Raw genomic sequence first — 7,531 nt, 5'->3', positions numbered from 1 at the left:
TATTCCAAAAATGTTTGCTGGGTTAGCAAAAAGTAATTAAAATTAAAAACATAAACAATATTTGTCTAGCTTTAACATTTATATATGATTTACTCAGAAAACATTAATAAAATAAATAAAAATTTAAATATTTATTAATATGTGCAAAATTGTATACAATTCTAAATACGAAATTCATTTAAAAAAAAACATCAAAAACTTTAATACTTAAATGCTTGTTTTATGTTTAATGTTAATTACTAGTTAAATATGAAATTCAATAAACAACTAAAACAAAACAATTATTTGCTAAAAAAAAAAAACAATAAAATTTTGTTTTAGCAATAAAACAAAAAACTAACCTTCCAATCGTTATCCCAAAAATTTATGTTTGAATTATTATTTACAAGGTCTCATGCTCACAGACGCTTTAAGCAGCTTGTTAGCTTCAAGTAAAGAAGTCATGAGTTAAAAATTAATTGTAAAGGTGGCGCCATCTGAATTCTGGTTATGGATATTTTTCCATATGTTCAGTCTCGATTTATACCTTTCTCTTCTAACGTGTTGGTCGCCACAGCTGCATCTGTGTTGTATGCAACATAACTGGGTAACACCTTTTGTCATGACCTTTATACATACATACATACAGTCATTTAGGCTGCTATGAGGAGTATGTACTTCTTGAAAAACCCACAAATAAAGCTTCCTCTAATCATAAAAGTATGAAAGCAAAAACTTGTGGAAGTAAGTAAATGAACATAGAACGAAATTGGAAACCCGAAATAAATAATTCCTGGCCAGGTTGGGCATTTCATTTTTAGGCAATTTGTATTTAGTAGAATGTGAAAAAGACGAGGGAGGTTTTAAATCGTTCCAGTAGATATTATGTTTTACTTAGTTCACTATGATCTCTACTATTTCGAGAGATGATATTCTTAGTTGTAAAGGATATGATGCCCTACTATATATCGACTATTAGTTGAGTAAATGATTATGTACTACTTGAGGAAATGATTCGCAACTATCTAAGAAAATTATACTCTACTAGTTCTACTACTAGTTCTGAAGATGATCTGCTACTAGTTGAAGAAGCTTATCATCCATTAGTTCAAGAGATGCTTCTCTACTAATTAAGGAACTGATCTATTAGTTGTTCAACAAATAACTAGTTGATTATATAATATCCCACCACTGATCGATTGATTCTCTACTACTTGAAGATATGATCCGCTACTATCTGAGGAAATGATCTTCTACTATTTCTACTACTAGTTCTGGAGATTATTCGCTATTAGTTGAAGAAACTTATCATCCATTAGTTTAAGAGATGATCCTCTACTCCTATAATTGTTAATTATATGACTTAGGCAGATTGCAAATCTTATATCAATCGATCATAGAATATTTCCAAAAGAAAACTTGAACTTTTAACATTCGATTGATCGCATAAGATTTCCTTTAGAAAACTCGTAACAATCGTTGATCGCAAAAGAAGATCTTCAGAAGATATGTAACCATCGATCGTTCGATGAAGATTTTTTTTATAGAAAACATGTAAATATCGATTAATTGAAAGTTTTTCTAAAGAAAACTTGTAACGATCGATCGTTCGCAGATGATTTTCAATAGAGACTTGTAACGATCGTCAGCAAATTTTTTGATGATTAAAATTATCATTAAACACTTGAGAATTATAGTGGAGTTATATTCCACTAGTTGTCGAAATGATCATCTGATAGTTGAGAATATGATCCCATACTAGTTGTGGCAACTTCTGGGGAGAGGATCCTCTACAATTTAAGAAGGCGATTCTTTACTACTTGCTAAAATTATCCTCTAATATTTGAGGAAATGATTCTCTATTAGTTTAGAATAAGATCATTTACAGGTTGAGAAAATTATGCTCTTCATGTTGGAAAATGATCTTCTACTTGTAAAGGAGATTGTCTTTTACTTAAGGAGGACATGATCCTCTGCTTATGGAGATGATCCACTGTTTGTTGGCGATATGATATATATACTTGTGGAGGAGATGCATTTTTGTGTTTAGGGAGATCATCTTATACTTGCAGAGGAGATCATCTTATTCTGGTGGAAGACGTGGTTCTCTACTTGTAGAGTAGACGATTCTCTACTTATAGAGCTGATCTCAACTTTTAGAGATGATCTTCTTAAGATAATGATCGTCTACTTTTACAGATGATCCTCTTCTTATAGAGATGATCCTTACTTTTAGAGATGATCCTCATCTTGAAGAGATGATTGTCCCCTTTTGGAGATAGGATCTTCTACAATTTGAAGAGGTGATTCATTACTACTTGCAAAAATTATCCTCTAATATTTGAGGGAAATGATTTTCTATTAGATTCTCTATTAGTTGAAAATAAGATCATTTACAGCTTGAGAAATTTATGTTCTACTTGTCCGGGAAATTATCTCTTACTTGTAAAGAAGATCGTCCTTTACTTAAGGAGGAGATGATCCTCTGCTTATAGAGATGATCTACTGTTTATTGGCGAGATGATCTTATACTTGTGGAGGAGATGAACTTTTAGTGTTTGGGGAGATCATCTTATATTTGTAGAGGATATCATCTTATTCTGGTGGAAGAACAGGTCCCTTCACATGTAACAGACGTGGCTCTCTACTTGTAGAGGTGACGATTCTCTACTAATAGAGCTGATCTCTACTTTTAGAGATGATCTTTTTCTTAAAGAGATGATTGTCTACTTTTAGAGATGATCCTCTTCTTATAGAGATGATCGTCTACTATTGGACATAATCTTTTTCTTTCATAGGAGATTCTTATACCTGTGTAGAAGATGACCCTCTACTTATACAGAAGATGATACTCTACATGTTGGGGATACTAAAAGGGGAAACGTTTACCTGTGGAGGAGATGATCCTCTGCTTGTATAGAAATAATCGTCTACTTTTATAGATGATCCTCTTCTTATAGAGATGATCCTCTACTTATAGAGATGATCCATACTTTTAGAGATGATCTTATTCTTAAAAAGATGATTGTCTACTTTTACAGATGATCCTCATCTTATAGAGATGATCGTCTGCTATTGGAGATGATCTTCCTCTGTCATAGGAGATATTCTTATAGAAGATGTGTAGTGTAGAAGATGACTGTGTACTTATACAGAAGAAGATCCTCTACTTGTTGGGGATACTTAAAGGGGAAAAGTTAACCTGTTGAGGAGACTATCCTCTGCTTATATAGAAGATTGCTCTTCACTATGTAATGAGATGGTTCTCTAATTTACAAGAGATTGGGTGACAATCTTCTACTTTTAGATAAGATCATCTTATTTTGTTTAGGGGGAGATGAGCCTTTACTTGTAAAGGAGATGTAGAGGAGGAGAAAATCATTTACTTGTAGTTGAAATAATTGTAAGAAAAGGATGCTCTGCTTGAAAAGAAGATAATTCTTTACAATTAGATGACCCTTCTCCTTAACTTTTTGCAATACCCTCGTTTAATAGAAAACATTTCATTTGTAGTAGTAATAGTAGTTTGCCTTAAGTTATGTGTTTGTTTTTTTTGTTATTTTTATGGCGAGTTTTTTTGTAGTTTTGTTGATGTTGTTCTGTGTTGTGCTGTGCTGTTGAGTTGCTACAAAAGATGCAATCTATCGTGTTACTAACTGCATGCGTGCAATTTTCTACGCTTTCTTATCGCATTTCAACGCGTGCGTTTTTTGTTATTTTTCTAGTTGCTGATGTTGCTGCTGCTGCTGCAACATCATATATGGTGTAGTTATATTGACTTTGCTATGCCATGAAGTGGAATGAATGTTTATTTTTAAACTAGGGAAATTGTATGGACCGATGACCAAAGAGGAAACTTTTTTGCTTTTTTTTGGAATAAATGAAAAGTAGTTTATCATTCAAATTTTTATGGAAGGAATGAGTCATTAGCTAAAAATAGTTTTAGAAAATTGGTTGCCAATAAAATATTTTACTTTATGTGGTTTGAATAAGAATTTTTAATTTTTGGTTATGACAATCAAATGATTTTTTTAATTCAACTACATAAAAGGCTTGTCAGCTTCTTAGAAAAAAAGATCTGTCAAATTTTTTTTTTTGTCAACTCATTTCTATGTTTAATTTCTTTTATTTTTTTCTTTCAAATTTCAATTAAACAGCATTGGTAGTTGATTGTGTGCCCAAAAAAAAAATTACCATAAAAATTATGGTTTTATTGCAAATAAAAACCTCAAGTTTTAAAAAGTCTTAAAGATGACAAGTCAGCAAAATTTTTGTTTTCTTATCAAATGCATTCGCTTTTGGCTCACAATTTAAAACACATTTTTTTTGATGTCAAATGACTTTTAATGTTTGATTTGTCTGTTCGTTTTGTAGTTGAAATTAAAAACAAATATTTATCTTAAAACATTGTTTGGTTTTTGTTTTCAGTTAATTTAAGTTAAATATTTGTTTAAAATATTAATACGAGTGGTGTGTTTTCTTTAAATTTTAAAATATAAATAGAATTTTAAACGAGCAGAACGCATTTTTCATAAATATTAAAGAAATAACCAAATTAGACAAAAATAAGTATTTAATAGAAAAATAGGGCAAATAAAAATGTAAGCAGAAGATTTACTATAGAAAATTTGTAACGATGATCTTCTCAACAGGTAGTAGAATATCTCCACACGATGTAGAAGATCATCTCCTCAACAAGTATAAAATGATCTCTAACGAATAGATGATCATCTCTATAAGAAAAGGATTATCTCTAAAAGTAGAAAATCATCTCTAAAAGTAGGGAGTTTTCTCTTCTATGCTCCAAAAGTAGAGGACCATGTCTTTTACCAGACACTATTTTATATAAGTAGAGGATCATCTTCTCTACAAGTAGAAGATTATCTTCCTAATGAAAAGAGATTCATCTCCTCAAAAAGTATAGGATTATCTCTTCTAAAAATAGAAGATCCTTTCTCTAACAAGTAGACGATCATCTATATAAGAAGTGGAGGATCATCTCTATAGATGATCATCTCTATAACGATCAACTTCTGTAAATATGGAGGATCATCTCCTTCACAAGTAAATGATGATCTCTTCTATCATTTACCTAACGAGCAGGCGATATTCTCTATAGGAAGTGGATTAACTCTAAAAGTAGACGACCATCTCTATAAAAACAGGATCATCATTAAAAGTAGAGGATCTCTATAAGTAGAGGATCGTCTCCTCTAAAAGTATAACACCATGTCTTTAACAAGTGAAGGTCATATCCTATATAAACAGAGGATCAACTCCCCCATAAGATTAAGATGATCTTCTCTGCAAGTAGAAGATCATCGCCCACAACAACTAGAAATTCATGCTCTCCACAAGTATAAAATGATCTCTTCTACAAGTAGTAGATCATCTCTATAAACAGAGTAGCATCTCCTTTTCAAGTAGAGGATAATCTTCTATTACAAGTACAAGATAATTTCCCCAACAAGTAGAGCACAATTTTCTCAACCTGTAGATGATCTTATTCTCAACAAATAGAGAATAAAGAAGAGAAAGATTTCCTCAACTATTAGAGGATAATTTTCGCAAGTAGTAAAGGATTGCCACTTTAAATTGTAAAGAAAATGTCCTTAACAAACAGAGGATCATCTCCCCAAATGTTATCGCAACTATTATAGGATCATATTCTCAACTATCAGAAAATCATTCTCTTATTAATTATTGATATTTATTAATAATATTTATTATCAAAGATCTTGCGGCCGATCGTAAAAAGTTTCTAATGAAAATCGTCTGCAAACGATCTATAAAAATCTGCCAACAATCGATCGTTATAAGTTTTTTTTAATAGAATTCTTTTAACCGATCGATATTTCCAGGGTTTCTATAGAAAATCATGTTATCGATCATAGTTTACAAGTTTTCCATAGTTTTCTTTGAACGATCGATAGTTACATATTTTCTGTCGAAAATCTTTTGCAATCAAAGATCGTCACAAGTTTTCTAAAGAAAATGTTGTGCGAACATTACAAGTTCAAGTTTTATTTTGGAAATATTCTGCTATCGACTGATGTAAGTTTTGCAATCTCCTTAAGTTATTTGTTGAATAACTATAATGTCAGTCCCTTAAACCAATGGATGGTCATCTTCTTTAACTAGTAGCGTATCATTTTCAGATCTAGTAGAGGATCCTTTACTCAGTTAGTAGCGGATCATATCTCTGAGAATCTAGTTATTCATTGATCAGTTCCTTAACTAGTAGGAAGACACCTTTTGAACAAATGGATTGTTCATCTTCTAGTAGTAGAACTAGTAGAGCATCATGTCCTTAGGTTGTAGCGCATTATTTCTTCAAGTACTTAGTAAAGAATCAGTCGATCAGTAGTGGCATATTATATAATCAACTAGTTATTTGTTAAACAACTATTAGATCAGTTCCTTAACTAGTAGAGAAACATATCTTGAACTAATGGATGATCATCTTCTTTAAGCAGTAGCTGATCATCTCCAGAACTAGTAGTAGAACTAGTAGAGGATCATTTCCTTAGGTTGTAGCGCATCATTTCTTCAAATAGTAGAGAATCAATCGATCAGTGGGAGGGATTATATCCCCAACTAGTATGGGATCATATTTGAACAAATGGATTGTTCATCTTCTTTAACTAGTAGTAGAACTAGTAGTAGAACTAGTAGAGCATCATGTCCTTAGGTTGTAGCGCATTATTTCTTCAAGTACTTAGTAAAGAATCAGTCGATCAGTAGTGGCATATTATATAATCAACTAGTTATTTGTTGAACAACTATTAGATCAGTTCCTTAACTAGTAGAGAAACATATCTTGAACTAATGGATGATCATCTTCTTTAAGCAGTAGCCGATCATCTCCAGAACTAGTAGTAGAACTAGTAGAGGATCGTTTCCTTAAGTTGTAGAGGATAATTTCTTCAAGTAGTAGAGAATCGGTCGTTCAGTGGTAGGGGATTATATACTCAACTGGTATGGGATCATATTCCTCAACTAATACAGTTTTATATTGGCAACTAACAATATTAACACTTGATATAGTAGAGGACTGTAATGAGACCATGGTAGTTACATACAAAATAGGTACATTTTTTGCTGTAGCGATCGACACATTAGATCAGAGAGGAATAAAGCTATTTAAGACTGAACATAGGAAAAAATATCCATAACTAGAACAAAGATCGCAAGGTTTTTTATAGAAAACTTGTAACAAACGATCCTCTCTATATAATGATAATAAGATCCTCCTTTTATTGAAGAGATGATCCTCTTTACGTTTAAGGAATGATTCTCTTTAGGAATGAATTTATTAAAAAAAATGTCCATAACTAAAACTCAGATCGCAAGATTTTCTATAGGAAACTTATAACAAACGATCATCTCTATTAAATGAGAATAAGATCCTCTTATTGAAGAGTTAATCCTCAGCTAGTTGCTGTTATAATTTTCTCTATTTATAGAGGATTTTCTTTGTCTTTATGTAGGAGATGATCTTCTACTTGTAGAGTAGAGTAATACAACTTTATTATAAAAAATTTTAATTTAT

Source organism: Lucilia cuprina, chromosome 2 (genome assembly GCF_022045245.1).
Source record: "Lucilia cuprina isolate Lc7/37 chromosome 2, ASM2204524v1, whole genome shotgun sequence".
Classification (NCBI taxonomy): Eukaryota; Metazoa; Arthropoda; class Insecta; order Diptera; family Calliphoridae; genus Lucilia; species Lucilia cuprina.
The sequence above is the reverse complement of the archived record's forward strand: the minus strand, read 5'-3'. Positions refer to the sequence as shown.